Genomic DNA, 9398 nt, shown 5'->3' with positions numbered 1-9398 from the left:
ATTATGGTTAAACTCAAAGTGGAAGTATGTTTTCTAAAATGGTCATCCAGACGTCGTTCTTTCGACTGAAATGACTACCTTTACAAAAACGACTTGTAACTTATTTTTCCGACTATAAACCTATAATTTTTCTGTTTAGATTCATGAAATAGAGTTCAATATGAAACCATAGCAATTTTATTCACTCAAAACGGATTTAAAATGAAGAAGTTATGGGTAAAACAAGATTGGATAATTTTTCTCATTTTAGCTACGTGAAAATTGGTAACAAATCTATTCCAACCATAACTTAATCAACTTGTATTATATATTATGTAATCTTGAGATACCATAGATACGTATACAATGTTTCGACCTATCATGTCGACACATCTATATATATTTCAGAACAACCATAGACACTCTATATGTGAATGTTGGAGTTAGCTATACAGGGTTGAGGTTGATTCCAAAATATATATAGTTTGAGTTGTGATCAATACTGAGATACATATACACTGGGTCGTGGATTGATTCAAGATAATATTTATCGATTTATTTCTGTACATCTAACTGTGGACAACTAGTTGTAGGTTACTAACGACGACAGCTGACTTAATAAACTTAAAACATCAAAATATATTAAAAGTGTTGTAAATATATTTTGAACATACTTTGATATATATGTATATATTGTTATAGGTTCGTGAATCAACCAGTGGCCAAGTCTTACTTCCCGACGAAGTAAAAATCTGTGAAAGTGAGTTATAGTCCCACTTTTAAAATCTAATATTTTTGGGATGAGAATACATGCAGGTTTTATAAATGATTTACAAAATAGACACAAGTACGTGAAACTATAATCTATGGTTGAATTATCGAAATCGAATATGCCCCTTTTTATTAAGTCTGGTAATCTAAGAATTAGGGAACAGACACCCTAATTGACGCGAATTCTAAAGATAGATCTATTGGGCCTAACAAACCCCATCCAAAGTACCGAATGCTTTAGTACTTCGAAATTTATATCATATCCGAAGGGTGTCCCGGAATGATGGGGATATTCTTATATATGCATCTTGTTAATGTCGGTTACCAGGTGTTCACCATATGAATGATTTTTATCTCTATGTATGGGATGTGTATTGAAATATGAAATCTTGTGGTCTATTATTATGATTTTATATATATAGGTTAAACCTATAACTCACCAACATTTTTGTTGACGTTTTAAGCATGTTTATTCTCAGGTGATTATTAAGAGCTTCCGCTGTCGCATACTTAAATAAGGACGATATTTGGAGTCCATGATTGTATGATATTGTGTAAAAACTGCATTCAAGAAACTTATTTTGTTGTAACATATTTGTATTGTAAACCATTATGTAATGGTCGTGTGTAAACAGGATATTTTAGATTATCATTATTTGATAATCTACGTAAAGCTTTTTAAACCTTTATTGATGAAATAAAGGTTATGGTTTGTTTTAAAATGAATGCAGTCTTTGAAAAACGTCTCATATAGAGGTCAAAAAATCGCAACAAAATCAATAAGTATGGAACATTTTTAATCAATAAGAACGGGACATTTCAGTCGCAAGATAGACAAAAGTCTTACGTCGATAAACGTAGGTGACTGATCAAATTTGAAGAAGGCGATATGGTGATGCTTAAGGTTTCGCCATGGAAGGGTATTATTCGGTTTCGACAATGGGGAAAGTTAGCTCCTCGGTTTATTGGGCCGTTTAAGATTTTAGCTCGTGTTGGTGAAGTTGCGTATCGTTTGGAATTACCCGAAGAGCTTGCGGGGATGCATAATACATTTCATGTTTCCCATCTCCGAAAGTGTCTTACGGACGATTCTTCATGGATGCCTTTAGACGAAATTGAGCTAAATAACAAGTTAGAATACGTTGAAGAGCAGATTGCTATACTCGATGAGAAGGTAAAAATGTTACGTAACAAAGAGGTGAGGAACTTTAAGGTCCAATGGCGTCGTAGTAAAGGTTCCGAGTTTACTTGGGAGCCCGAAGAAATTGTGTTAGTTTATCTTCCCTCGTGTCATGCGGCTTGGATCGCGAGGACGCGCTCCGATTTAAGTGGAAGAGAGTTGTAACACCCCGTTTTCCCGTGCGCGTCCAAAGGTACGTATTTAATCAATAGTACACTTATAACCTACTCGTTATGTGATTAGCTGAACTAAAGTGTTGGTTAGGTGTAAGTGCATATATGTATATGTGTGTGTGTGTATATATATATATATATATATATATATATATATATATATATATATATATATATATATAGGTATATTCAAATGCGTGCGTGTACGCGTATATGAATGTGTCGTGTTTGGCGTCGAGTCGTGTGAGACTTAAGGTTGAGGTATAGACGTGTATAGGAAGGGTGAAAGTTGTTGTGTTTGTGTTTGAACCCTTGATTCATGTTTAATTGTCGAAGTGACCAGACCTAGGCTAACGCCGCGCGGCGACAAACGGGTCCGCGCCGCGACAAACAAAGTGAAACCAGATCAGAACTTGAGTTAAGAAGGGTGGTTTTTCCTTCTTTATGTCGCGCCGCGACAAAGGAGCCGCGCCGCGACACATCTGCAATTCTGACTCCGAATTCTGCTTAATTTATATAGGGTTTAGGGGCAAATTGGTCTTTTCGCGTGTAGATCTGGATGGAGCCTTTAATATCAACGACTTATTCTTTATTTCTCATTTCTTTTCCATTTTCTTTCTTAATTTCCTCTCAAATCCTAAAACCCACTTAGTTTAAATTTAAGATTTGAAGGTGAAGTTTTGTGAATCAATCCTAGAAGCGAGAATTAAAGTTGTTCATCGTATCTCTAGCTACACGTTCATAGTCTTGGTAATTTCTAACTCTAAGTCTCGAGTTTTAACTAGTTTAAGCTAGGTTTGGTTCATATGGAACTAGTGTGACCCATTTGAGTGTTAAATGGGTGGGTTTTGGGTTGGATTGTTGAAAGGAAACCCTAAAAAGCTATTATCTAGGGTTTGGTCTTGTGATTTGAGGTTGTAAGTGCTAAATGATGTTGTTAGTCATTAATGCACTTTTAAAATGATGAAAGAGTTGTTATTGTGTAAGTTTGACTTGATTTGTAAGTTAAAGAGTCAAAAGAGCACTAGTTGACCTAATCGGGTGAAATGGTTATGAAATACACCAAGTTTATGTTAGTTGATGTTATTAAACCCTAATCACTAGCTTTTAGTGATTTATGATGAGGCATGGCCATTAATGGGTGGTTTTGGTGTAGTTGAGTCATTTAATGCAAACGGGTCATTAAATGCTCAAGGGTTGTGGTTGACATTTAATTCAACTAGATTGTATGTTAATAAATGCATAATATAATAGGTACGTTACATTGAAGGTTTGCAAGCTCGGTTAGCTTCCACAAGAGTCTTGAGGTGAGTGGAATGATTATACATGTGTGTATATAATGTATTTACTTGTACGAGATTCGATGTGGGTTTTAAGTTCGGGCGATCGATACCACATCGAGTCATTATATGATATGGGTTTAAAGTTCGGGCGTTCGATACCATGTCTTATATGTGTGTGGGCGTGAAGTGTGGGTTTAAAGTTCTGGCGTTCGATACCACATTACACGTGACGGGTGGGTTTAAAGTTCGGGCGTTCGATACCACTCAGGGGTTAGTGATATATTTCGTTGTACACTAGCGGTTGTTGGGAACACCGATGGGAAATTCGAAGTACCATTCCCTTGTACTATTGGTTAACCATGGTTATGTGTTTTAGTGTAGCATATTATATTGTTCGAGTTATATATGCTTTCGTTGTGCTAGCTTATGGTCTTGGAGATTTAGCGTTATGCCTTGCGTTGGTATGCCTTTTAAATTGCTAGCGTGTATGAGGTAATTGTGTATGTGATTGCATGTAAGTAGATTATATATGTATGTTTATAATTATTGCATTCACTAAGCGTTAGCTTACTCTCTCGTTGTTTATCTTTTTAGATGCAGGCGCAGTTAAGGGAAAGGGGGTTATCGGACATTAGGTGTTCCGTGATGATGCTTTGTTGGAGTTTTGATGTTGGCCTAACGTGTTGGGTAGTTTAGTCCCAAACCATGCTCGAAGTGTCGTTTGGATTGTAAACTATCATTTGTAATGGGTCAAACTTGTAAAAAATTTTATTTGTGGCCCACGTGCCTTTTGTAAACAATTAAATGTTGTGCATTTTAAATGGAACTCGTGTAATGGGTTACATGTCTATTTGGCGTGTAATTCTGTTGTATAAAAAACAAATTTATCGTATGGATTACTGGTTGGGTTGTTACAAGACTAAGATTTAAGTGCTTTAGAATTTTGCGACGCCGTTTTTATATTTTAGTACCTTTTTAAGCTATTGCCATTTGGGATATAGAATTTCTTTTAAGCTTTAATATTTTTAGACGCAACTTTTAATTTTTAGTTTTTAGTTCCTTTTTAAGTTTCGACACGCTACATTCTTATTTTTATTTTTCGACTTTTTATTTTTCGACGTTTTTCGACGCGCTCTTTTTCTTTCTTTTTTCTCGACGCTCTAGTTTTTAGGACATAGAATTTTCTATTTCTTCTCTAAATTTCTTTAAAATTTCAAACGAAAAAAATTATTTTAAGTGGTTAAATTGATAGACATCAAAATTTTCTGGTTCGTAGTAATAGTTGGATTTGTACGTGGACCAGGTTATTGGAGCCAAACAGTACTCAATTATATTGAGACCAAACGAATCCTGCCCCTCTGCTGCATCTTTTGGCTATTCGAAACGTGGACAAAATCAGAAAAGTCTATTAATTTGATAACTTATATAATTTTTCTTATTTTTATATCTAATAGGATATTCAGTGAATGCACCGAGCAAAACGTTCACCACCTTTTGTACGTTCACCACCTGTAACTCGATCAAGACATCTACCAAATATTGTCGCTGTTGATTTTTCTTTTAGAATCGTCATCCAATCTACCAAGTACTCCAATTCAAATTTCCGATAATCCATTTTTTGAACCCGACCTCACAATTGAGAATCCGGAGAATATTCAGGGACAATTCATAGATCTTGAACCACTAATTTTTCCTCCGGAACCACCAATCATTCAAACGGAGATTGTTTAGGAACAACCAATTAAATCAGAATCCTCTAGTGATTCAGATTCAACAAATTCAATTATGGAGAATCTGGAACCTCTAAGTATGGAAGACCGAATGAGAGCTAAACGCACTGGCCAAGGTCATGCAATTACTCAACCTGACATTAATGCGCCAGATTATGAAATCAAATGACAAATCCTACACATGGTGACAAATCAATGCCAATTTAGTGGTGCGCCGAAGGAAGATCCAAATGAACATCTTCGTACCTTTAATAGGATATGTACTTTATTTAAAATCAGAGAAGTTGAGGATGAACAGATATATCTCATGTTATTTCCCTGGACTTTAAAGGGAGAAGCCAAAGATTGGTTAGAATCATTACCTGAAGGGGCGATTGATACATGGGATGTTTTAGTTGAAAATTTTCTTAAACAATTCTTTCCGGCATCTAAAGCTGTGAGACTTCAAGGAGAAATTGTTACGTTCACACAAAAGCCAAATGAAACTCTATATGAAGCGTGGACAAGATTTGGAAAGTTATTAAGAGGATGTCCGCAACATGGTTTAGACACCTGTCAAATAGTACAAATATTCTATCAAGGATGCGACATCACAACAAGAAAAGATATCGATATAGCAGCTGGTGGTTCCATTATGAAGAAAACAGCAACTGATGCTTACAAAATTATTGATAACACTGCTTCCCACTCACATGAGTGGCACCAAGAAAAAGATATCGTTAGATCATCTAAAGCAGCTAGAGCCGATTCTAGCCATGACTTAGATTCCATTTCACAAAGATAGATGCTGTCGAGAGACGAATGGAAAAGATGACTAAAGATATCCACTCAATACGAATTAGTTGTGAGCAGTGTGGAGGACCACATTTGACAAAAGATTGTCTCAGTATTGAAGTAACAATGGAGCAAAGAGAGAATGTTTCATACATAAACCAAAGGCCTGGAAATAATTATCAGAATAATTACCAACCGCCAAGACCAATCTACAATCAAAATCAGAATTATAACCGAAATGTTCCATACAACAACCAACAAGGTCCTAGCAATCAACAAGTATCCAATAATACTTACAACCAGCAAAGACCTGTTTTTCAAAACAAACCACCACAAACTGATGATAAAAAGCCAAATTTAGAAGATATGATGTCGAAGCTAGTTGATTCTCAAACACAATTTTTCACATCTCAGAAACAAACGAATGAACAAAATGCTGAAGCATTTAGAAATCAACAAGCTTCTATTCAAAATCTGGAACAAGAAGTAAGTAACCTAGCAAGGTTAATAGGTGAAAGAAAACCGGGAAGTCTACCTAGTGATACAAATGCTAACCCCCGAAATGAAACAGCTAAAGCCATTACCACAAGAAGTGGTATTACACTTAAACCACCTGGAATACCTGTAATTTCTAATGAAGCTATTCCTACTCCACAAGAACTACAATCTGAACAAAATAAGGAAAAAGAATCGGTAGTTGAAAAGGTTAATGAAGATAACACAGTTGAGGCTAAACCTTATGTTAAACCATACCAACCACCACTTCCTTACCCGAGTAAAATGAGAAAAGAGAGACTTGAAGCCGAGCAATCCAAATTCTTGGATATGTTTAAATAGATAAATGTCAATCTTCCTTTCAATGATGTGATTTTAGGAATGCCTAGATATGCTAAATTTCTGAAAGATCTAATCACAAATAGAAAGAAAATGGAAGAACTCTCGGCTGTTACTGTGAATGCTACTTGTTCTGCAGTGCTATTGAATAAGATACCAGAAAAATTATCAGATCCAGGAAGTTTCACAATTCCATGTTTTCTGGGTAGTCTTAGTTCAATAGAAGCATTGGCAGACTTAGGTGCTAGTATAAATTTAATGTCGTATTCATTATACACTAAACTAGACCTTGGAGAATTGAAACCAACACGAATAAGTATACAACTAGCCGATAGATCAGTAAAATATCCTAGAGGGATAATGGAAAACATGCTAGTTAAAGTTGGTACTTTAGTATTTCCAGTAGATTTTGTTATTCTGGACATGGAAGAAGATTCTCGAGTTCCTCTCATATTAGAAAGACCATTCTTAAACACGGCTAAAGCAATAATAGACGTGTTCGGTAAGAAACTATCCCTAAGTATAGAAGACGGGAGTGTTACCTTTTCAGTTGATAGAGCAATGCAACAACCGCAATCTGCAGATGATACATGTTATTATATTCAAACTATAGATTCACATGCAGAATTGTTAGAAGAATTTCCAGAATTACAAGGAACAGGAGAATGTTCTTTAGGAGAAGGAACTGAACCAATTGATGAGACTGAAATGTTAGCTACACTTATGGCTAAAGGATATGAACCAACAACAGAAGAAATTCAAATGCTAAAAGAGGAAGACGGATATCGATACAAATCATCGATAGAAGAACCACCGACATTAGAGTTAAAGCCACTTCCAAACCATTTGGAATATGCTTATTTACATGGTGAATCTGAATTACCTGTAATAATATCGTCTTCTCTTACTGAAAATGAAAAATCTCAACTCATTTCTGTGCTAAAAGCTCATAAACCAGCTATTTCATGGAAAATTCATGATATTAAAGGAATAAGTCCTTCGTATTACACACATAAAATCCTTATGGAAGAAGGTCATAAAATGTATGTGCAATGCCAACGAAGACTAAATCCTAATATGCAAGATGTTGTTAAGAAAGAAATTATTAAACTGCTAGATGCAGGTTTAATTTATCCAATTTCTGATAGTCCATGGGTAAGCCCAGTTCAATGCATACCTAAGAAGGGTGGCATGACTGTCATCACAAATGAGAAAAATGAGCTTATTCCTACTAGGACTTTAACAGGATGGCGTGTTTGTATTGATTATAGAAAATTAAATGACGCCACCAGAAAAGATCACTTTCCCTTACCTTTCATTGATCAAATGTTGGAAAGATTAGCCGGAAATAGTTACTATTATTTTCTTGATGGTTTTTCCGGATATTTTCAAATTCCAATAGCACCCGAGGATCAAGAGAAAACCACGTTCACATTCCCTTATGGTACTTTTGCTTACAAACGCATGCCATTTGGACTTTGTAACGCCCCTGCAACCTTTCAAAGTTGTATGATGGCGATTTTTCACAACATGATAGAAGAATGCATGGAAGTTTTCATGGATGACTTTTCAGTCTTCGGTGATACTTTTGAAACATGTCTAGTTAATCTTGAGCGAATGCTTATTAGATGCGAACAATCAAATCTAGTTCTTAATTAAGAGAAATGCCATTTCATGGTTAAAGAAGGCATCGTTCTTGGTCATAAAATTTCAAAAGAAGGAATTGAAGTGGATAGAGCTAAAGTAGATGTAATTGCTAAACTTCCACATCCCACCAATGTTAGAGGAGTTAGGAGTTTTCTAGGGCATGCCGGTTTTACCGACGTTTCATAAAATATTTTTCTAAAATTGCCACTCCTATGAATAAACTCCTAGAAAAGGATACTCCATTTATCTTTTCAGATGAATGCATCAAATCTTTTAATATTCTTAAAGAAAAACTCACTAATGCGCCGATCATGATAACTCCAAATTGGAATCTACCATTTGAACTAATGTGCGATGCAAGTGATTTTGCAATGGGAGCCGTTTTAGGACAAAGGATTGAAAAATGATTTCAACCTATTTATTATGCTACTAAGATGTTACAAGGAGCACAAACGAACTACACAACTACTAAAAAAGAACTTCTTGCTATTGTCTTTGCTTTGGACAAATTTCGTTCATATCTCGTTCTAGCAAAAACGGTGGTCTATACCGACCATTCTGCTCTTAGATACCTATTTTCGAAACAAGATGCTAAACCAAGATTAATCCGTTGGATCTTACTCTTACAAGAGTTTGATATTGAAATCCGAGACAAAAAGAGAGCAGAAAATCTCACCGCTGATCATCTTTCTCGTCTTTAAAATCCTGAATTAGAAGTTCTAAATGAATCGGCCATACAAGACAACTTTCCTGATGAATATCTATTGAAGATAGATTATAATGAAATTTCATGGTTTGCAGACTATGCAAACTACTTAGTATGTGAATTCCTTGAAAAAGGATTATCGTACCAAAAACGAAAGAAATTCTTTAGTGATATAAAATACTATTTCTGGGAAGATCCACATTTATTTAAAAGTTGTCTCGATGGAATAATACGCCGATGTGTATTCGGAGACGAAGCTAGTTAAATCTTAAACCATTGTCACACATGACCAACAGGAGGGCATTATGGGCCTCAACTAAC

This window comes from Rutidosis leptorrhynchoides, chromosome 11 (genome assembly GCF_046630445.1).
Source record: "Rutidosis leptorrhynchoides isolate AG116_Rl617_1_P2 chromosome 11, CSIRO_AGI_Rlap_v1, whole genome shotgun sequence".
NCBI classification, from domain to species: domain Eukaryota; kingdom Viridiplantae; phylum Streptophyta; class Magnoliopsida; order Asterales; family Asteraceae; genus Rutidosis; species Rutidosis leptorrhynchoides.
Note: the sequence above shows the minus strand (reverse complement) of the source record.